Source organism: Hyaena hyaena, unplaced genomic scaffold (genome assembly GCF_003009895.1).
Source record: "Hyaena hyaena isolate Hyena2069 unplaced genomic scaffold, ASM300989v1 scaffold_64, whole genome shotgun sequence".
NCBI classification, from domain to species: domain Eukaryota; kingdom Metazoa; phylum Chordata; class Mammalia; order Carnivora; family Hyaenidae; genus Hyaena; species Hyaena hyaena.
In genome coordinates this window covers 2,302,503-2,326,291 of record NW_024080698.1, presented here as the reverse complement: position 1 = coordinate 2,326,291, position 23,789 = coordinate 2,302,503, and positions in this window count along the sequence as shown.

Here is a 23,789-nt window from a genome sequence, read left to right as displayed (position 1 = left end):
CCTAGAAACAGAGACTTGTTTCCAGGGTGAGAGAGAAAGCAGGAAAAGGCCAGAGCGTGTGCCTTGAGGCTCTGAAATCCTGAACTAGGGCAGAGCTGGGGCGGCATCTCAATGAAGCTGCTGACAGATTCTGGGCCTCCGGCCAGCTGCACACCAGACCTGTGAGGGGGACCCGGGCTGTGCCAGCCTGGCAGAGCTGCAGGAGTTAGGGCCGGGCAGCACACAGCGCTTGCCTGGCCACCATGGCCCTGGAGGGGCCCTGAAGGCAGCAGAGACTAAGGGACGCGAGGTCCAGAGAAACAGAGGCCTGAGTCTTCATTCAGTGCCAAGCTTGCCAGGGAGCATTCGACCAGGCCTCCAGCCGGGGTCAAGAACTAATGAATCGATCATTAGCTCCTCTCTCCACAAAGGGCTCTGAGATCAATTAGATGTGGGGAACGTCTCCTATACTAGTTCCTCTGGGTGACTCATAGAACGTATTGACATAGCAGAGAACTTTCCAAGCAAAAAAAAACAAACCAAAAAACCAAAAACTTTGCTCTGGAAAGTGGTGGTGGTGGTAGCAGAATGTGTATGCACAGGTATGCGATATTGTCCCTGTTTTATAAACGGGACCCCGGGGGTGCCTGGGTGGCTCAGTCGGTTGGGCGTCCAACTTCGGCTCAGGTCATGATCTCAAGGTTCATGAGTTCGAGCCCCGAGATGGGCTCTGTGCTGACAGCTCAGAGCCTGGAGCCTGCTTTGGATCCTGTGTCTCCCTCTCTCGCTGCCCTCTCCCCCACTCATTCTCTCTCTCTCTCTCTCTCAAAATAAATAAATAAATAAAAACATTAAAAATTAAAAACATATGGGCACCTGGGTGCCTCAGTCAGTTAAGTGTCTGACTTCAGCCCAGGTCATGATCTCGTGGTTCGTGGGTGTGAGCCCTGCCTCAGGCTCTGTGCTGACAGCTCAGAGCCTGGAGCCTGCTTCGGGTCCTGTCTCTCCCCCTCTCTCTCTGCCCCTCCCCCGCTCGTGCTGTCTCTCTCAAAAATGAATAAATGTTAAACAAAATATATACATTTTAAAAATACAAATAAAAATAAATGGGACTCTGAGAGGTTAAAGGATTTGCCTGATGTCATCAGTATGATCAGTGGCAGAGTGTGACTCAGACCCAGGGCTCTCCCACACGTACCCCCGCCTCAACACATCCTGATCGCCTCCAGAAGTGGGACCCTTGGCAACTTCTCCCGGGGGGCAGGCAGCCCCAGGCAGGGCTCTGGCAGACGGCTTCACAGCTACCTCTCCCAGTTGGGCTTCTGTCTCTCCCGGAAGCCAGACCCCCCGGAGGTCTGCTGGAGGCCAGGAGCCTCTTGCTTCCTGCCCAGCAGCTGGCAGAGCCCACCTAGGAGAGCCCATCCTCCCCGCGGGGGTGCTCAGTGCCCCATCACGTGCCCAGAGCCTCTCGATCTGGTGCAGGCTCTCAGTCTTCCCCGCTCTCTGTCTCCCGTGAGGCCGTGGAGGGGCCTTTGTGGCTTCCAGATTCTATTCCCGCAGGTCGACCTCATCAACGCGACTCTCCCAGCATGAAGGAGTGGATCATTCTTCCAGGCACAACGGTAGAACTGAAGGCACAAGAGAGGGCCCGGTGGAGAGGTGCTGGAGGATGCACCATCATCCCGAAGCAGGGCCATAGGACAAGCTAGAAAATTCAGCTCACTGAATCCCTGCTTGCTGTTCTTCAGGCTGGGGCCGCAGTGCCGCCTTCTCAAAGGAATTTCAAAGAAAGTACCCTGGACCCCAGGCAAACTTCAAACCTTCCCTCGGCACCCACCTTGGCCTGGAAAGCTCTAATGAAGAGGCTACTGCATTCCTGCAGCAAAGGGGGCTCCAGGAGCTAATGTAATGTGAGTCCGGGGCAGGGGGGGCACCTGGATGCAAAGCATTTCTGCCTTCTGCAAAGTCTTCCTGCATGAAGACTTATGTGGGAAAGACTCTTAGAACATGTTCACGACTCCCTGGCTAAATCTAATTAAGATGAAACCTTAGCTTCCTCTGGAGTCGGCCGCCTGCCATCAAGCAGTTCCTGAGAAAGACTTTGTGAAAACCGGCTTGGCCAAAGTAAGACTCACTCATATTGTGTCCCTTTCTCCCTGGACTCTTATTTCAGCACCGAATCAATGTCTTCCTATGAGATGTGTGGATGGTAAACTTCTTTTTCCCAGAGAAGTTTACAAACTAAAGGCTCTCCCCATCAGTACACCACCCGGCGTTGGAGGGGACTATACATCTATCTGACACCTCTTTCTTATTCCCTAAACAGACTAGCCGAAAGGAAGTAAGCGGGCAGTCAGAATTGGAAAGGTATAGGAAGAATCGGGGAACCTAGACAGCCATTAAAGTGAGCAAGGCATAGACAGAGCAATAGTAGAGCAATAATTCATAGTCCAGAGGGGCAGGCTGGTGGCACCTGGGAAGTCTGGCTGGGGACCCAAGTGGCCAGGCAAGAATGACCTTAGACAATAGACCTCTAAAGTGGGGAGGAGATCTGGCACCTTGGGTTGGCAGAATTGTGCCAGGTGCTTCTCTTTGCGCTTTACGCTTATTTAATCTTCCCACACCTACTGTTATTATCCCCAATTTACAGATGAAATAACTGAGGCACAGAGAGTAGGTAACTTGCCTAGAGTCATACAATTGGCATGTGGTAGTCAGGACTTGAACCCGGGCAGTCTGGTTCCGGAGTCCACTTACTAGACCACCACACCACAACTCACTCTCGGGGAGGAAGGCCCAGTTATTGGATGTTGAGGTTACTCTGACTGTGCACTATGTATGTACTATGGCTCGGGCTTCCTCACAGCATGGTGGCTGGATTCCAAGAGGGAGAGTTACAAAAGACCGGAAGTGGAAACTGACAGTATCTTAAAGCCTAGGTCCAGAAACCTGCATGGCCTTGTTTTCACAATGGTCTATTGGCTGAAGCAGCCAAACATCCAAGGTTCAAGAGGAGAGGGGTATAAATCTCACCTCCAAGTGAAAAGAGTGTCAGAATTTGGGGATTGTGGAGGTTTTTTTAAAAAATTTTTTAATGTTTTTATTTTTATTTCTGAGAGATAGAGAGAGAGACAGACAGACAGCATGAGCAGGGGAGGGTCAGAGAGAGAGGGAGACACAGAATCTGAAGCAGGCTCCAGGCTCTGAGCTGTCAGCACAGAACCCAACACGGGACTCGAACCCACGAACTATGAGATCATGACCTGAGCCGAAGTCGGACGCTTAACCGACTGAGCCCCCCAGGCGCCCAGGGGGGATTTTGTTTTAAAACCGCCACTTTGCACTTGGCATCCAGAGGGAGGACTGAAGCCTGGGAATGAAAGAGAAGCTGTTTTACCGTTAGCTCTTACTCAGAGCAGGTCAGAGGGAAGGCAAGTGGACTGTAGCACATGGACCAATAAAGTCTCCAGTGTGTGCCAGGTCTTGGCCCTCCTGGGCATTATCTCAGTTTACCTTTACAACAACGCTTGAACACAAATTTCCTCACCACTTATTATATATAGATGACTACTCTCAAGCTCAGAGAGGGTGTTAGCCTTATCCAAGGTCACACAGCCACTAGGTGTCGGAGTTTCTCTGATTTCAGAGCTGAACTCTAACTCCCCACCATGAAGAGCAGGGCTGGCCTCAGAGGTATGACAAGGTCAGCTGGGAACTGGTTAAGAGGGCAAAGAGCCAGGCTATCACTCCTTACTTACTCACCTCCTCCAGAAGCCCTCCCAGATCAGGGCAGGGCTCCAAGACACCCCATCCGAAGGCATCCTTCCCCTGGTGCCTCCTCTCAGGCTGGGGCATGTACAGACCTTCCTCCTGGCCCTGCCTCCCAAGCTGTTTCTCAACCCTGACTGATTCCCGAAGTCCTTTCTCTACTTCCTAGGAACCTTCTCAAAGGCGCTCTCCCAGCTCCTCCCATCTCGGCCACAAGGACAAGGTCTTCAATTTTTTTTAAATAAAATTTTCATTTTAGAACGCAGGAAAAGTGTGAAGATAGGACCAAGTTCCCTTATTCTCCACACCCAATTTCCCCTAATACTATCATCTTATGGTGGGATGGGACGTTTGTCACGATGAATAAATCAATATTGATACATTGTTATTAACTGGCCTTACAATACTGCCGACATTATCATTAAAGTATAATCCATATTCTCTCCAGATTTCCTTAGGGCTTTTTGTTTGTGTGTGTGTTTTACCTAATGCCCTTTTTCTTTTCCAGGACACCACATTACATTTGGTTGTTGCGGCTCCCTAGGCTCTGCCTGGCTGTGACAGTTTCTCAGACTTCCCTTGCTTTCGATCCTCCTGACGGTGTTGAGGAATACTTGGTACTTGTCAAGTACTTTGTAGAATGCCCCTCAGCTGGGACTTGTCTGGTCCCAGGTGGGAATGGGGTTACGGGTTTGGGGGAGGACGCCATTTTCATCACATTGTGTCCAGGGTGCGTTCTATCTGTATTGCTTATCACCGTCCACGCTAACCCGGATCGCCTGGCTGAGGGAGTGTTTCCAGACTGCACTGTTTGGAAGGAAGTCACTCTGCCCAGCCCATGTTTAAGGAGTGGGGAGCTACATTCCTCCTTGAAGACAAAGGGTCCGCATAAATCACTTGGAATGTCTCTGCACTGGAGTTTTGTCTCGTCTCCCCAATTTATTTATTCAGTTAAATATTTGCTCATGAATACGTATTTTATACTTTGGGTAATAATCAAATACTACTGGATTCACTTTGTTGTTCAAAATTGTTCCAGCTTTGGTCACTGGAGCTCTTACAGCTGGCCCCTGCACCCCTTTGAACCTAATCCCACGTCTCTCTCTCTCTCTCTCTCTCTCTAGCACTTCATTACTTTCTGGCACTACAGGATGCTTCAGGTTAATCTTGTGTATGTCCTGCTCCCATCCAAAAACAGCCATTTCTCCAAAGAGCTCTGGTTCCTGTTATCGGCGAATGGTATTAAAAACCAAATCTGAGTGGGGCGCCTGGGTGGCTCAGTTGGTAAAGCATCTGACTTCGGCTCAGGTCATGATCTCACGGTTCATAGGTTCGAGCCCCGCATTCGAGCCCCTGTGCTGACAGCTAGCTCAGAGCCTGGAGCCTGCTTCGGATTCTGTGTCTCCCTCTCTCTGACCCTCCCCTGCTCATGTTGTCCCTATCTCTTTCTCAAAAATAAATAGAACATAAAAAAAAAAAAAAGAAACCAAATCTGAGTACCAAGTGTGCCCATTGCTACTGGGGTATCACTGCTTCCATGCCCACTCTGCTGATAGAACAAGGAAATATAGGGGGCGCCTGGGTAGCTCAGTCAGTTAAGTGTCCGACTTTGGCTTAGGTCATGATCTCATGGTTTGTGGGTTCAAGCCCTGCGTCGGGCTCTGTGCTGACAGCTCAGAGCCTGGAGCCTGCTTCAGATTCCGTGTCTCTGTCTCTCTCTGCCCCTTACCCGCTCGCACTCTGTTTCTCTCTCTCTCTCTCTCAAAATAAATAAACATTAAAAATTTTTTTAAAAAAAGAACAAGGAAATACATGTGTGTTCACTAACCTGCATGTCTATCCAATTATCAAATATACACAAATCTATAAATATTTCTATTTGTAGCCATCTGTGTCTCTATTAAGGTAAACCTGAGTTCATCCTAATGTCTATAACTCCAACCCATTACCATGACCACCATTCTAGCCTTCTCTCTCTGTGTCACCTCTCACTTCCCACCCCTTCAGTGACGGACGTGGCTTCCATCACCCACCATCCATTTACTGCTTGCCCTATACCAATATACGTGCACGGTGGTTTTAGATTTATTAGCCCACACTGTATGGGAAATGACTTTACCAACTAGTGTGCAGTGCTTAGAGTGTCTTCTGCTTTTAGTCTTACAGACTTTACTCATTTCCAGAGTTACATAAATCAGAACCTTCTCCCCCACCCCCACTGCTGTTTCATATATTTACAATATAGATGGGTTTGTCATATTCCACATTCCATCCTGGGATCCCCCACCCTCCTAAATGATTCTTTACACTTGCACACATGAAGATGGACTCTGCCTTAAGGTTCTATGAGTTTGACAAACTCAGGGTCAAGTATCTAACATTGAACCCTCATACAGAATAATTTCGCCCTCCAAAAACACCAAACCAAACCAACAAAACCAAAAAACACCTGTGCCCCCTAGTCAATCATTCCTTTACCCTCAAGAAGACTTCACTTTTAAAGTATATTTAGATGTTTTCTCAAGCTTCTTCATACACCTGTCTCGTTTAACCTGCAAAGCAAACCTGGGGATTGGGAAGACGAAAAGCATCATCCCCACTTTTGGAGGAGAAGACTGAGGCTCGGAAGCATTAAAGCCCTCGGCCACATGGCTGACGTGTATAGAGTCTAGACTGATCCTTCTGCTTTATTCCTACTCCCCTCAGGCAGGGGCCTTTCCCAAACCCCAGGGGCGGAGGCAGGCGGCAGGCAGGCAGGCAGGCAGAAGACTGGTCATGAGGGAAAGCAAACCACGGGCTGACAAGGTGCTCTAGCTCTTCTGATTCTGTCACGTACTCACTGGGTGGCCTTGACAACATCGCTTTCCTTGGCTGGGCCTCAGTTTCCCCCTCTGTAAGTCTAAGCTGGCTGTGTCTGGTCAGTGGCATGAGGCCGACTGCAGCTGGCAGGGAGATTTGGGGGCGCTCAGAGGAGATGGCTGAGAAGTAAAGCTCCAGTGTGTGCCGTCCTGGGGTCTGGGGGGGTGACAGGTCCCAGGGCCACCCTGCTCTCCCTGCTTCAAGCTCCCCGGGGGGGTGAAACCAACAATGCTTTGGTATCCCGTTCCATGGTGTATGGCAGGGTTTTTCTTTTTTTTTAATGTTTATTTTTGGGAGAGAGATAGAGGATGAACTGGGGAAGGGCAGAGAGAGAGGGAGACACAGAATCCGAAGCAGGCTCCAGGCTCTGAGCTGTCAGCACAGAGCCCGACACGGGGCTTGAACTCACAAACCGCGAGATCATGACCTGAGATCGGACGCTTCACCCACTGAGCCACCCAGGCTGCCTATAGCAGTGGTTTTCAAACTGTAGTTTGAGGCCCAATGGGTCATGACTTCCAACCTTTTAAAAACAGAATGAAAAAAAAAGTAAGATAGAACAGACCCACGTGTTCAACATAACTACGGAAGTATAAACATTGGTTTCAACTAGATGTGTGGGTAATGGGTCAAAATGGAAAATATATTGGTCTGAAAAGACTGAAAGTCACTAGCTGACACAGCACATTTACATCCTTACTTCATTTTTATCTTTACTGTAACCCTGCAAGAAGGGGTTATATTTACTATCCCTACATTCCAAGTGAGGACACTGAGGCCCAGAGAGGTCCAATGGTGCACTCACAATCTCCCAGTTAGTGAGGGGCAGGTGATGAGCCAATCTCCTGGCTCCTAGACTCGGCTGGGGTTTCCTGCGCTTGATCCCAAAGAGGATTATGGGCACTCGTTTCCCTCACAAAGCCCAGAGCAACACAGCTGGGCCCCAGAGCAACACAGCTGGAGGGAGATCCAGGCTGGATGGTGTCCGGGCTCGTCAACCTGGCCAGCCCCACCTCAGCTTTGCAGAGTGAGGGGCTGTTCACCATCTACCCACCATTGCTCCCCATCCCCAAAAGCCCACTCAGTGGGGGTTCCGCCAGGACCAGGCTCTGTCAGGGTGGGTGACAGGGAGAGTGACAGGTCCCAGGGGCCTCCCCGCTCCAGGCAGACACCACACATACCATACCCACCAGGCTTTGCAAACACGCTAATAAAAGCACGCTCTAGCCGGGCCCCAGGCTCCCTCGGGGCCCCGTTTCTCAGCTGTGAGCAACTGTCCTGCCTCTGTTCTCCACGTTCTCCTGCTTTGGCCGCGACCACTCTGAGCCCACTGAGGGCATTTTCCCGCCTTTCCTTTCTTGTGTTGTCTTGTGATTGATGAGCTCACAAAACTCACTAATCCTTTTTCCTCAATTACCTAGATGTAAAGAAGGCCTTGGTCCTTTTGCAGACAGGAGGACCCTACCTTTCCTTTGGACACAGACCACCAGGCCCTGTGATCTGTTCATTCAAATGTCACCATGGTCAGGAAATCCTTAACAGCGGCGAAGAAAAGGCAAGAAAACTGAAGGGCAGTAGTAATAATTTTTCTGTAGCATACACCTTCCAGCCCGCCCTTTCCTGGCCACTGCCCCTTAATGAGCCTGGCGCCCCACCAGACAATGTGGGTCCCGTCATCTACCAGTGATGGGGGCCTGAAGGCACCAGGGAGAGTCCCCTGGCATCTGCGGTAGAAACTTCTTGGCAAGCCCAGTCACCCGCTGGACTGAAAGCACTTTGACCTCACTTCAAGCCTCTGCTTAGGTGTCACCACCTCAGGGAGGCGTCTTCTGATCCCCTCCTCAGTGAGCTCCCAACACGCCTTCCTGCTTTAGCATTCTTCCATAGTTCTTCCCACCACCCGGCAGCTGTCTGTTTTCCTTATTTATTTACCCAGAGTTCCCCCCAGTAGAATGTAGAACAAGATCCTTGTTTTATTTCATTGCTTTCTCCCTTGGGGCCTAGAATGATTTCCGGCACATAGTAAGCACTCGATAAATAGTTGTTGAGTGAATAAATGAATGAATGAATGAATTTCTTAGGCCTTAAAGTGGCCAAAAAGACTCATTTGGTGGCCTGCCCGGAACCCTTTGGACAGGTACTCCCAGTAAATTCTAGAAGAGCAGATGTCTCCCTCCGTCTTCAGGTGTCCAGCAAGTGTCCAGACAGACTGGCCCAGGCCCAAACCCAGGACAACCTAAACTCTCTCCTTGGCCAACCCCATTGAGGTTGGCGGCTGCCCCCACGGCTGGGACTGCTTTGGAGTTTGCTCCTCTTTGTAGCCTGGCCACAGGACGTCAGAGCAGAGCACCCTGGGTCCAGCCAGCAGCTCCCTCCTTATAGGTTGCTGTGGAAGCCCCCCCACACCCTCCCTGGCCCAGCACCCCGCGCCTCGGATGCTTCTCACTGTCTTGGAGCTGCCTCCCACCAGAAAGAGCCCAGAGCTTCCTCCCAAACCATGCCCGAGTCATGGCATGGACCCCGGGCATCCTTGGTCTCCTCACACTTAGACGGGGCTAGGACCCTGGGGTCCCCAGAAAGGAGAGAAGGGAGGGCCTGAGGCACACTGCCACCCCAGATGGACCCAAGGTGTGAGCAGGCACGGTGAACCCTGGCGTGGGGGAGAAATACGGGGAACAGAGACGGACAGAAGGCCTCCGAGGGGACAGACAGAGAAGGGCAGGAGGGAAGACGGAGGGAGACAGGGTCGGAGAGCCACAGGCCGGGACGGCCCGGGACGCCAGCGGAGAGAGCCAGAGGACCGCAGCGAGGGCGACGCAGCGAGGGGGCGGCGGAGGGGCGCGGGCCGGCGGCTGAATCGCTCTCTGTTCTGGCGCCGCACTGAGGGGCTTTCTTCGCGGCCGTGGGAAAGCGGTGGGCGAGCGCGCGCCGCCGCCATGTGGACGGTAATTAGCCGGATTAGGGCGGGCGGCCCCGGAACAAAAGGCCCCTCTTTGCCCGCGCAAACGGCGGGGTCGCCGGGTCAGCGGGCAGGGTCCCCCCGAGGGGCGAGGGGCCGCCGCGCGCCCGGAGAATGGGGCCTCTGTGCACCTGGCGGGGCCGGCTTTGGGGTCCAGACTCGGGTGCAGGAGGGGAGGTCGGGGGCGGCAAGAGCTGCCCAGCCTTAGTGGGGACACGGGTGACTTTTACTGAGCGCTTACTGTGCACCAGACAGCATCACTTCACTTAACCTTCCTAAAACCCCTCGGAGGCGGGTGCTAGAACGCCCTGATGTGACAGAGAAGAGAGGCAGGTGCAGAGATTGTGATCTGCCCAAGGTCACACAATAGGAAGCGGTACCTCCGGCGTTTGGCTGGCCCTGAGTAGGCACTCTACAAGTAGGAGTTGAATGAATGAATGAATGAATGAATGAATGACAAAGTGGACCCTGACCTCAGCCCTGTGGTCACCCTCCACCTGAGAGGTTTGGGAAGTGGGGACTCCCAGCCTGACACAGAGGTCCACTCCTTTCAGGGAAGCCGTTCTGCCGGGGACAAGGCGGGGGGTGGGGGGCGTCCCTGCAAGGCTGTGTCAGCACTGACACTCCCACCCACCCCAGGCAGTGAAGGAGACCGGTCACCGGAGTCAGGAACCCAAGTAACGGACAAATCTCAAACTTGGAGATTTCCTTTCCTTTCCAGTAGCCCCAGCAGAACTGAACCCCCCTCAGGGATCTATGCCTGTAGGCCCCAGGCTCCTGCAATGCACAAGGCAGCTTGTGTAGCCAATGGTGACCCTGGGGGGCAGGAGGAAGAGGACCTGGAGAGTTCCATCCCTCTTGGCTTCCCTGACCTTCCCTGCCACCTGGTTCTCACTAGCCACTGCAGATCATCAGAAAGGCTCCAATTTTAAATGAAGAGCACGTTCTGGACGGTGGGTGACATGCCCCAGCTGACCCAACATCTCTCCTCACAGGAGACGCAGTCAGAGCACACCCTCTCCTGCCCACGGGTGCTGGCAGCTGATGGGAAAGGGAGAAGTGGACAGGTGGGCATTAGGGGGTGGTGGGGTCTGTGGTAAAGTCTGCTGTGAATGTAGCAGTGACTGCTTGCTTACTCTGGCCCATTCGTGTCTTACGGGCCAAACTGGTCCGGCCTGAGCTCTAAATAAATGAGAAATAAATTCAGCTTTTTACATGGGTTTTCCAAGTTTTAAAGTATGCTGTGGGCCACACTAACATAGGCAGGGTCCAGATTCAGCCCACGGGTTGGCAGTTCACAACCTCCTTCCTAGGCGTAGCACTAGAAATGCTTCCGGGACTCCGAGCCTCGGGAAGAAGGAGTACCCCATCCCTTCCTCCAAGCTCCCTCTCCCTCTAGCTTCTCCAGACTCAGTGACTGAGGCAGGGGTATTGGGACTGAGGAAGGGATTGGCACTGGAAGATGCCCAGCCCTGCCCAGATCCCTGTACCCTGCATCAGACTGTCCCCATCATGGAGAGGACTTGAGCAGGAAGTCTCCAGGCCATTGAGAACTGGTGACCAGGCACGTGGCCAGGACACAGAGGCTGTCACACCCAGCTCAGCTGGGGAAAGCCCAGTGAACCATTAAATGAGGATTTTCTCCTGGGACAGCAGCACTTGGAGGCCGAAAGCTGCCGGGACAGGAGGAGGAAATGCCTGCTCTGTCCAGCTCTTCCTAACACCCCGCCTCCATTCACCCTCACAGACTCCTTGTTAACTAGGAGTAGTGTTATCCCACTACTCAGATGAAGAAACCGAGGTACAGAAGGCTGGAGCATTTGTCTGAAAGGAGTGGAGAATGAGCATCTAGGGGCCGCAGCTTGAAGGGGCTGCAAGTTTGAGATTTGTTTGAAATGTGTTTTCTTACAAATTGACGTGAAGGATGCTTTCAACTTCATAATATATACATGGCTGTTTTGATAAAAAAATGACGGGTCACCTTGGTGGCTCAGCTGGTTTAGCATCTGACTCTTGATTTCGGCCCAGCTCAAGATCTCACGGTTCATGGGTTCAAGCCCTGTGATGGGCTCTGCACTGACAGAGCAGAGCCTCCTTGGGATTCTCTCTCCTTCTCTCTCTGCCCATCCCCCACTCACACACTCTGTCTCTCTCTTGAAATAAATAAGCTTAAAAAAATTTTTTTTGAATGATGATAGTTTTCCTGCCATAATCTGGTAAACCTGACCTTGGGTGGATGAACCATTTATCGTGTGTCATCTCAAACCCCTGGTACTTCACTGGGAAGTCACAGCCGCCCACATCCACAAGATAGAGAAGCCCCCCAAGGCAGCTTACGACATAGTAGACCTGAACCCAGGTTCCCCACTTTTTCAAGGGGCATGCGAGGCATAAAGGAGGTTTGGTTGCTGCTCATGTCTGTCCTCAGCTCCCCATTTCTACCTCATGGAAAACTGAGGTGAGAGGCCTCTCCCGCCTCCTTAGGGCAGGCACAGCTGTGGCTCAGAGCTGAGTTCCTGAGGGCCACTGCTTGTGCAGCTGCAAAGTGACCCCCGAAAAGCCAGGATACAGTTGCCTCTGGTCTCCACCCTCAGCTACCTCCACGTTCTCTCCTTTTTACAGACCAAAACTTCTGCCACAGCTGCTGCCTCTAGCTCCTGACGGGCAGGCCTGGGTGACAAAGTGCTCCCGGCCCCTGGGCACCGGCTGGGGTGTAGGGAATGCCTATGCTCCCCAGTAATGCCTGAGAGGTGGGTACTCTCACTCCTGTGCCTAAAAGAGCACGAGTTGGGGAACCAGAGGCCACAGGGGTAGCGGGCAGACAAAGAGGGGTTAGTTACAGAACAGCTACCCTCAGGGAGCATGGGACAGTTCCACAGGGGTGAAGGACAACTTGAACCCAGAAACAGGAAGAACTTCTTCCTTTCCCAGGGGTACCCAGCACTGGTCCTCGCCAGCCCAGTGGAGTGCTCTGAGGGTGCTGGGAGGCTCTTCCCCAACACCCACCCACTTTTCCCTTCCAGCAGCTGAAGGTGGCTTCAGAGACCACGAGGTCAGAATAACTAAGGCATGGGAGGGCTTGCTTCCTGACCCCACCCCCACCATTAGAGCGGGGGACACCCTTAGGGGGAAGGATACTCAAAAGAAACCCGAGTTCTGGTGAGAAAGCCCTCAGAGAAATGTGGGAAGTGTCTGGCACTCCTCAGTCCCTGATCAAATTTCTGAGCTCTGTGTTCCCAGACAGGCCCAGAACACAGATGTCACCAGAGCCCCCTCTCTTCCCCTCTTTCCCCACTTCGCACACGCATGCACGCAGTAACCAGCTCAGGGGCTCAAGTCCCTCCTCAGGAAGCCCGAGGCAGCGGCTTGGCCCCCTCCACCAGCGGGCAAGGAGGAATTGCATTCCAAGGCTTCCAGCTAATTACGTCTCGGCCTCTTACCCAAGCCTCTATCCTTAAGGCAAACTGAATTCTCACAAGTGTCTGCCCTCCCCCTCCTGCCCCCCACTCTCCACCCACCCCACTCCTCTTATGGGTCACAAACATGGACAGAGGTCTCTTGACCCAGACACTCATGATGGCCAACTGTAGTGTGGAGACCGAGGCAGGCCCGGGCCTCAGAAGGGACTGCAGAGAGAAACTGGCTCTACCCTTTGGTGAATTTGACATTGTGGTTCTGGATACACCGTGGAAAGAGGGGTTTGTGCACCCAAAATGCAGTCAGCAGTGAGCTTAGGGCCTGGTCCGGGTGGCCTTTGTGTCCTGATGGGATGATGGGGGACACCCTACGTGTAGTCTCGGTGGCGGCAGGGTGGAGCGGTCCATGTCCAAGGACATGGGAGTCCTAAGGGCACTGGCCTAGAAGCCCGTGACAGCCTGGAGGGAGCCTCCTGTCCAGCCTGAGCCTGGCCCCTTCAACGCGTCTATCGGGAATGAAGGTGTGGATGGTGGAATTCTCACATTTGCAGACCGTCAAAGCTGAGCCGGGTAGGAAACACACTGGATAATAAAATCCAAAAGGTTTCGTCAGGCCGGTGGAAAGGACACATTTAAGAAGCGAGTCTAAAGAGAGTTTAACGTCAGGATGTGCAGTCCGAGAAAACACCTGCATTAGCACATCTAAAAAAGTGAAGGATTTCAGGTATTCAGCTTAGTACCAGTCAGCTGTGTCATGACTAAACAAGTGTGATCTTCGGTGCGTTAAGGGAAGCCTTGTACAGGATTTCTTTGTCCTGTAAAACCCATTTAGGGACTTTTTTGTTGGTCTGCTACCACCCACATCAAAAACCTTTAGGACTTGTTGAACAATTCAGATTTCCAGGCACACCCCGGATTGCTCACTCAAACTCTGCAGGGATGGCGACCAGAATCCGCATTTGTAACCAGCTCCCAGGTGATTTTTTTAAGGACATTTTCATCTCTACCTTCCCCTTCAGCCCAACACGGGCTCTTGCCAGGACTGTCCTCCCTCTTAGCACGTAGGAGGACACTCCCACCCAGCAAAACCAGAAATTCCACTGGCGAAGCTTTGCTCCTTTGGGTTAGGACCCTGCCCCTACAAATGGCCTTGTCAGTGAAGATTTTAAAAGATAAAGTCAGCTGGTTTGTAGCAAAGTTGTGGTGGGGGCACAGGGTGGGGCCGCAGGCTGAACTTCCAGACAAAGAACAAGGCTTAATCATACTGCCAGAGGGTCACAATCCAGCTCAGCCTGGGGCTGTGGAGACTGAGAAATAAGCCATTTGTCCCTCGCTAGCGCTAGCGTGGGAAGCGCCCAGGCTTCAGAGAAGCAGCCTGACCTGGGTGTAAATCCTGCTCAGGCCCTTAGCAGCTGTGTGACCCTGAACATTGACTTCAACTTCTCTGAGGCTCTGCTTCCCCCTCTGAGATCGTGATACATTCCCCCCCACCCCAACCCCCACGCTGTTCTGAGGAGTAGATGAATAGTGTGTGTAATTGTATGTATGTCAAGGTGCTCAGTGTCCCTTGCTGAATGCAAGAATGGGCGAACAAATAGTAGATGGGTGGATGGGTGGATGGATGGACCAACAGACAGATGTCCTCTGAATTTTTCTTTCCTACCTGCCAACAATTAGCCTCTGCCTCTGAATCGATTATCAGGAGTTTCTGCACCCCAGCATAATTCCCGGATGTCTCCCAGATGTCTTGATTTGGGGTCCAAGTCATGCCTCCAGGAAAGGCCCCGCTCCTTTCCCAGTCCCTCCCCCCCCCACCCCAGATGCCTTTCTCTCAACCCCTGTCCAACTGCCAAGGCATTCCTAGTGCCACCGGGTCTCCAATTCAGTGCAGGGGAGGATCTCAGGGCACAACCGTTCACAGGCTCCCCTGACAGAGCACGCTGCTGAATCCAGCTCAGTTCACCTTTCTGGCCAGCCTCCAGGAAGAGCCCACCTTCAGGCCGGCTGGGACCTTCAGGGGAAGCTCAACCTCGTGCGGCACTAAGCCCGCTCTCCTCTCTCCTGGAACTTGGACCCATGGAAGGAAAACAGGAGGCCGTTGGAAGGTGGTAACCGCTGAGTGGGGAAACGTGCTTCCGGCCAGCAGAATTAGGGAAGACTTCACGGAGGAGCACGTTTGCATCTTAACGGATGCATCAATCTGGGCATGTCGAGTCGGAAGAGCATTCCAAGGAGAGGGGCCAGCCTACGTGAAGGCCAGAGAGGGCAGAGTAGGGGAGGTATACTCAACCCCCCCCCCCCATGAGAATCCAGGCTGAAGCAAGCAAGGGCTGTGGTGTGGGTGTGGCCCCCCGCTTCTCCCTTCTAGGCTCCGAGCACAACCTCGTTCGGTACCCTGCTCTGTGCTCTCCCAGCAGGCATCTGTGGGCTCTGACCTGGGTGCCTTCCGTAATTCACGGCGGCCTGGTGGGCCACCCCTTCCGAGGCTATCTCCCTTTACAGAGCTACGCCGACTCTGCCCATCCTTACTCCCAGAGGAGAGAACGGAGGCGTCCAGGCCTTATGCAGGCTGCCGGGGGTCTCCCGATGCCCGCCTAAGGGTGAGGGGCTTCTCAGCCCCAGGCACGCGCAGCTGCTGTCTCGGTTATGGGTGACCCCCCCCCCCCGCTCCTCCCACCCCCTGTAGCCCGCAAGTGGCAGGTCTCACCCCTGTACTTTCCCCCAGCTAATCCAAGCCACACAGAGAGCAGCAGCCTGCCAGCGGGTCTTGTTTCACTGGAATGTTGGCATCTAACTTGAAATCGGAAATGAACTCATTATCTGATTGTTTTTATTTATGAAAATGTAACTGCTCTGGGAGAGGTCTTTCTTGAACAGTCTTCTGAGTGGATGAGTAATTCTCTCCCCTTCACAGACACATGCTCAGACACATATGTTCAGGCACACACACACACACACACACACACACACAGAGTCACATGCTCCAGCAGATACATACCAGCAGGTACACAGAAGCACTTGGAGACATATGTCCGGGGTCCACAAAGCTCCTCTGAAGGTGGGGACCTTGTCTCTTTTACTCACTGCAGAATCCCTCGTGGCATACAATAGCAATCAGTAACTATTTGCAGAAAGAATGGCCATGTAGTAGATGGACACACACACACACACACACACACACACACACACGCATGCACGCATGCCCAGCCTCTCTTCTTCTTGGAGAACAGCAAAGTCAGTCCCCATGAGCCATACCTAGTATTGGCTGAGAACACACCACCCAGAACCTGACAGTGAAGATGTCCCTTGTCACTTCCCAGGGAGCCAAGATAGCCCTTCTCCTGACCTGCTAAGGCCTCAGCAGATGCTGAAAACATCCCATCAGCCTTGCTAACCAGACACCGATGTTCTGGTCAAGAAAAAAAAAAAAAAGCCCGAGGTGGTTATGCAGGGCAAATGGTTTTCCAGGAATGTTCTCTGGGGGCTGCCCCCACTCACCCATGGATGGACCGACAGGTCCTGGCACACAGTCTTGGGCAATGCCAGCCCCCAGGCTCTGTCTGTCTCTCTTTCAACCCCTGGCCATGACTCAGGCTATGCAAGGCCTGTGAATGTCTCCTTGGGAAGACACTGGGCCAGAGGCAGGGAGGGTTAGCAGGTAGGGGTGGAAAGCCCCAGGAAGGGTTGCCTGAGTCTGATCTCAAGGTAGGAGCACTCAGCAGCATCACGACCCTGACACCCCTAACTGTCCCTAAATGCCTCCCCCATAGAGAAGGCAGCCTGACCTGGGCTGGAGTAAAGCCCACCTGAGGGGACAACCATCTCGGCCATGTACTGGCCATGTGACCTTGGACAGGTCGCTAACCCTGGAGCTTCGTGTCTGCCAGCCTCTTGGGTAAGGCAATCACATCCTTCCTACCTGTCTGCCCTAGCCCCCACCCCCTCTTAGCCTCCTTTCCAGCCCCCAAAGGAGAGCCCACAACACCTTCTGCAGCCGCAGGCCTCTTCCTGTGACTCTTTAAAGGTGCAGAGTGCTCCGGAGAGGCCGTTCCACTTCCTCACGCCTGGCAGGGGGTAAGACCTTCGCAAGAAACTGCACTAGGAGGTGGGAGGGCACTGGGAAGGATGGACAGCTTTTTTGTTAAAACTGCTGGGTCCCAAGGCCTAGCGACTGAGAAGGAAGGGCTGTGATCTGACAAACCTCCGAGGCTCCCAGCAAGTCCTCTTCTGCCTACATAGCCAGGAGAGTCAACGGCACGTGTCTGTGAATATATATATGCGAATGAGTACTTTATTCATAGCATCTCAAACTGACAACCCAAAGATCCATCGATACGGCCAATGGCCAACCAGACTGCGGTGTAGTCATGTAATGGAAGACTTACACGGTGATCAAGCTTCTGCAACATACAGCAGCCTGCACAAGTCTCCCAGGTATGGAGTAGAATAAGCCAGACATAGAGACTCTATGTGGTATCATTTGAAGAAGGTTAAGAACAGGCTAATTGAGTCGATGGTGGCAGATGGTAGACTATGGGTCACCTCTCGGGGTGGTGTTTCCTGAGGAGGGGCATGAGAGGCCTTCCGCGGAGCTGAAATGTTCCATATCTTGATCTGGTGGTTTTGTGGGCATAGATACATACGTGGCAATCCATCCGTATGCTTAAGCTCTGCTGACTCTACTGCATGTCGGTTACACTAGGGGAGTGACCCAAGTCATAAAGGCTCTAATCCACACTGGAGGGAGGAGTTCTAAAGGGAACTCACAGGGTCCTTGCAGGAGGAAGGTCAGGAACTAGGAATAGCATGAAGCTAATAGTGGAAAAGAAAAGGCCTGGAGCATTCTCCCCAAGAAGCTGAGTGACTTGACCGAGGACAGGCTGCCATCAAGGAGTGGGTAGGGACCTGACCCTCCAGCTGACCCTACCTGTGCCAGACCATGTCAGGGTACCTTTTCGTGGGTCCCTGCACAGGGCTAATGGCAACGCCATTGGCTCCGGAGCCAAGGTGGAGGCCGATCATCCCGGACCATCTATCTTCCCCATGTTTCTTCCCTTCCCACAGCTTTGGGGCAAAGGAAGGACTGAGCACCAAGCCTATATTTTAGCCCCAGTTAACAGTATGAATGAATCGCTCAAATGTGCTTAAATAAAAGGTATAAGGAGAGAGTGAACTCATTCTGCCTTGCTTTATCATAAACTAAACTCCTAGACAAACTCTCTCTTAAAAAAGCAGCCCAGAAAACTGTATGCTGGCTTGCCATCCCGTAAGCCTCTTGAGGATGGTCTGTGGGCTATAAGTGGGGAGGAATGGATGCCTGGGTGTGTGTCTGCTTCTGCACAGTGTACTTCCCTAGAATGGAGTCCTCTGGTTTTATCTTCACATAGCCCAGCCTGTGAAGGGGTGGGAGGGGGGATGCTCCTCATTCTGTTTTCTTGCTCATTTTCAGCAACCCCTTCCCCTCCTTATGCGTGCCCTAGTCTTCCTGCCCTGACTGACAATGGGCAACTGGTTATCTTTTCACAATGATACGGAGAGACTAAGTCCCCATCTTTCTTGGACATTTTTTTAAGGAGCCCAGAGAAAGCAAAACTTGACCTTAAGGCATTGTTGCCAAGTAGCATATCAGGCCATTCAAAATCTCATTACACCGGGGCGCCTGGGTGGCTTAGTCGGTTAAGCGTCCGACTTTCGCTTAGGTCATGATCTCGCAGTTCTTGGGTTCGAGCCCCGCGTCGGGCTCTGTGCTGACTGCCGGCTCAGAGCCTGGAGCCTATTTCAGTGTCTGTGTCTTCCTCTCTCTCTGACCCTCCCCTGATCACGCTGTCTCTCTCTCTCTCCTAGAAATAAATTAAAAAAAAAAAAAAATCTCATTACACCATGGGCCTTGAAGGCTGACCACAGGCAGTTGGTGGCATTTTCAGGACCTGAGAGTCAAAAGGCCCGGCACCCTCTTACCCCTGGAGACCCAGCATCCATATAAGTGGTCAGGAAAGATCAGTAAAGACAGACTGCCAAACCTTGGGCGGCTCTGACCCATCTACCGCATCCGCCTCTCTGGAATGATGGTGGAGCCCAGGGACCAATGGCCCCAAGCACTGGGGCTCCCTTCCCCCAGGCCCAGCCTTGTTCCCTTCTCCTTCCCTGGGCAGTACCTGCCCCAGGCAGGCTGATCTCCTCACGTAGACCACAGCAGGCCATCCCCTTTCCTCCTGCCTCAATCCCCACCCAACGGCAGACATGCAGTGCACATGTACTACAGAACTCTCTTGGGCCCTGTGCAAAGTGAGTCAGGGGCCCATGAGGCAGGAGGTGTTGCTAGGCCTCACTCCACAGATGAGGAAACCTCAGGTGAGGAATGGAGTGGCTTCCCCGAAGTCACACAGCTGGGAATGGGTGGAGCCGGGATTGGAACCCAGGCAGTCAGACTCCAGAGTCAGGCCCCCCTAACCCCTGACTGTTAACTCCTCCCCGGGGTCCAGTCCAGCTCATCCCTTCACGAGAGACTATAGAGGGTGGTGGTCGAGGGCACAGGCCAAGGAACCTGGCCTCCAGGCTTATGTCTCAGCTCCTCTTTGTCCTGGGGTGAGGGTGGGGGGCCTCTGAAGCATGTTACCTCTCTCTCCTCTGTACCTCAGTTCCCTCACCCCTGCCCTTTGGATGAGGATCCGACTGGGTGGGGCAGTTGTCCTGCCCGCCCAGGGCTCTCCTGTCAGCCACGTCTCTGAAGGCTGTCTTTGGCTCTGGCCCCACACTCGGTCCAATCTGTCCAAGCTGAGAGCAGGTCAGGGTACAATTCACAGCAACCATTGGTAGGGCCTGCTCCAAAGACAGCCTTGGGATCCAGGGCTGAGTAAGAAACTCAGCCCTCAGGGACCACTCTCCAACATGGTGGCCAGTGCATACAAAGCTCCTCCAGCCCCTCAGAGCTCCAGCCCTGCCCCCAGCAGCCCCCCCCCCCGCCGCCCCATCAACTGCACACTTGAGTGCACCCTCTCTACCACTTTTCCTGCACCCCACCCAGGAATTCTGTTTCCCCGGCCGGTCTGTGAACACCCCAAGAGTAGCGACTCTATTTCCCCCAACTTCCATCCCCTGACAGCCCAGATACAGGCCTGTGCAGACACCAGGTCCTCAAAACACACTTGAAGTGGATGGAATTGGGTTGAGGGTTTAGACGCTACGGCTTTGGAGTTGCTGGTTAAATATTTAGTCCAACTGGAGGTAGAAGAAGAAACAGTATGGGGTGGGGCGGATGTGGACTTGGATGCAAATGAATGCAAATCACTGTGCAATGATACACAGATGTGCACCCTGATGTGTGTGGAGGAGTCCCACGACTTCAGAATCTTGCTCCTGGTGGGCTCTGCCATCAGAAGGGCTCCATGCCCGCTGGAGATCTTGCACGGCAATGCCCGGAGCAGACCCCTGTGCAGCTCTCCGACATCAGCAGGAACCACGGGGGAATGGCGGCCACCCACCGGGACAGCCTGGCTGGCGCAGGGTGTGTAATGACAGAGGCCTGCCCTGGGGAAGGGCCGGAAGTGTGGCCAGAGCTGAGGACCTCTGGGACCTGGGGACACAGCACTAGGGGAGCACAGAGGGCTGGACAGGAAGGAAAGACTGCCTTGGTGTCATTTCCAGATTTTCAGACTGTCCCAGCTCTCTGCTGTGACCACTACTGGGGAGCCCCTGGCTGCCTGCCACTTGCTTCTGCCGCTCCCAGCCCTACGCTGGGCTGCCCACCAGCCCTCAGCTCATACCCCAAGTGGGTTGGCAGGCCAGGGTAACTGGGACATCTAGGGGCTTCCCAGCACTGACGGGCGGCCTCCTTGGCCAGGCACCGTGACTGTGACTATGACTGTCACAGTCAAGGGAGCTGAGACCCAGAGAGTTATACACAGCGGGTCAGGGAAGAACTGGATCAGAGGCCATGTCTCCAGAGTGAGGCCAGTGTGTGTGTTTTGCGGGGGGGTGAGTGACAGAATAACTGTCTGCAAGAGTGGGGTCCCACACGGCAAGCTGACCCCAGAGGGCCACCTCCTTCAGGTGAGTCATGGCAAGGAGGCTGAAGGAGATGAGCACAGGGCCAGGGAGAGCGAGGCCGGGCCAGCATCCGAGAATCTTCAGGGAGTCTGCGAGGCAGCCCCGAGCCGGGGTTCCCACAGCGGCAGGTGGGCATCCGGCGGGCCAGGCCCAATGGGGCTGGCACCAAGTCCAGCGGGCTTGGAGGTGCCAGCTCCCATCCGCCAGCCGGCCTGCCAGCTGGGGAAGCTTAATTAGAATTCCTCAGCCCTCCAACCCATTTCCTTCCTGGTGAACAGGACAGCTAATGGCCCCTGTCGCCTGCTGCCAGGGTGAGGTGGGCCAGGCTGGCAGCTTCAAGCCGGGCTGGGGGTGGGGATGACCCAGCAAGCTCAGGAAGCATGTCTCTCCCCTGCCCGGCGTACAGCAATGTGACCCTGAATTTCCCCAAGTCAGAGACCATCTGCCTGTCTGTCTATCCATCCCCTCAGGGCGCAGGGGGCTGGTGAGTGTGGACAGACAGACACAGGCTGTGGGAAGCCTCGGTGATTAATGGGTGATGAAAACCAGACTCTGTCAGGATGGGGGTGGGAACAGAGAGGCGGAGAGAGGCCGTCTGTTTTATGCTTGGCTCAGCTTTGCGCCCACAGCCCGGGGGGAGGAGGGCGGAGGCAGCTGAGGGCAGCGCCTGGCCCCGGCCTCGGCATCCCAGCCTGGGCAGCGGCCCCACTTCACCGAGGCCCACCTGGCACCTCCGCCAGCCTCTGCCTCGGAAGGGAGCCCTGTGAGGGGACAGCTTTGCCCCTAACCCCCCAGGATGTGCGTGGCAGGGGTGGGGGGCCCCGAACACCCTGCCGCCCAGAGCCCCCCAGGGTCTCCTCCTCCTGAGCAGAAAGAACGGTCACCCCACTTCTCCATCTCTTCATCTTTCTTCCTGCTGTGGGGCTGAGGGTCCTGGGCCCAGACCCTGAGGCCCCTCTCACCTCTCACCCCTGAACACATGACAACCCTATACACCATTCTCAGGACCTGCTCAGCTCAGCCCTCACTATGGAAACTTTGAAAAGTTTAAATGGAGCAGATTCTCCCCCCAGAGATTCCTTGACAGCAAAACCTACATCTAAAGAGGATTTAGATCAAATCTCCAAACTCTCAACGTGCAGTTGAGAGAAACCAAGCTGGAGGAAGCCTTGTGCGGCCACTTCTCAGAGTCCCCACCCCACAGACATCCGCAGGGACCCGGCAACACCTCCCACGCCACCCCAAACTGTCCCCCTTCTGCCGGTCTGCCCCATGAACTGAGATTCCACCATGAGATCCGTCCCCAAGGTGAGGGATTACCCTCCCTCCTGAATACTGAACTCTGAGAGTTTTCCAAAGGCTTCCCAGCGTGCCCACCCCCAGGGCCCTGGGCTCTGGCCAAGCGGCACCCGAAAGAAGGAAACGGGATACCGATCGAGGAAGTGGCTTTGAGAAGGTGGAGCACACAGGCGAACTTTGCTGACGGATGAGTTTTGCCGCTGGCTGGCCAGGCCCGCCTGTCATCGGGATAAGAGTTATTTTCGAGTTGTCAAAAAACTATTTCCAAGGGAGCTGTTGTGTTGCGGTTAAGGCAGGCAGAGAAGGAAAGCAACGTTTACTTCTTCCTTCTGGCCTATTAGGCACCTCGTAGGTATCTCTGCTGGCCTGCTGTGTCTCACAACTGTCTTTCTGCAGAAACCAAGGCCTGGACGTTGCCCTGCCCCCCACCCCCCACCCCTGCCCCGGCGGGTCAGTGACAGAGCTGAGATCCCAGGTCCGTCGGACACAAACCCCCTCCTTTCAAAGCCCCACCCCGCCAGCGGCTGTGGGGAAAACACTGGACACCGTCTGGGAAGAATCAGAGATTTCCAGAAAAGGCCTCCCGTGGAAATGAAAAAAAGCTTCATTAGCGCTCTTTAATTAACAAAGCAGAAACATAACCTTCCTCCTTGCCTATATTTCTGGCCTCCCAGGGGGACCTGACTATGTGTCCAACAAATGATTAAGAAAGCAAGTGTAGAATTGAAGACTCCCCACACCGGCCAGAGAATGCTTTTTTAGGGGGGCGGGGAAGGGCACCGCCAAACTTCCCTGCTCCTTGCATCCCAGCCCCTGTCTCTTGCCTTGACAGAGCCCAGACTTGTCATCTGAGAAGAAGGGGGAATGGGAGGTCACTGCCCTGCTCTGGTTTCTGCCCAGAGCTCTGCTCTTATGTAGGGGACGTGGGGCCGGGACAGTTTTGCAGCCAGCAGGCCGTGCCGTGGAAGGAGCCGCTGGGCGATTCTCATAAAGGGGCGCGTAAGAAGCAGCCCTCTCTCTCTGCCCCGGGTGGGAAGACAAGACACCATCGGCCAAGGCCAAGGCAGAGTGCCCGAGGTTCAGCTGGGCTCAGACCTGAGCTCCGGTCTGGACACGTGCAAACAGAGCAGCTCACCCAGCCCGCCCTGTCTGCAGAAGGGAGTCATTGTAACCCTCCTCACAGACCTTCTTGGAGGAAACGAGAAAGTGGGAGCGTTATTCATTCTCGACTGCTTCATAAATTATCGCAAAGTTAGCGGCTTAAAACAACACCCATTTATTATCTCCCAGTTCCGAGCGTCAGAAGCGGGGGTGGGCTCGACTGGATTCTCCGCTCAGGGTCTCACAAGGTCAAAATCAAGGCTTGTGTCCAGAAGCTCTGAGAAGGCATCTGCTCTCAAGTTCATTCAGGTTCTAACAGGGCTCTGCTCCTGCGGTCGTAGGACTGAGGGAGATACTGCCGC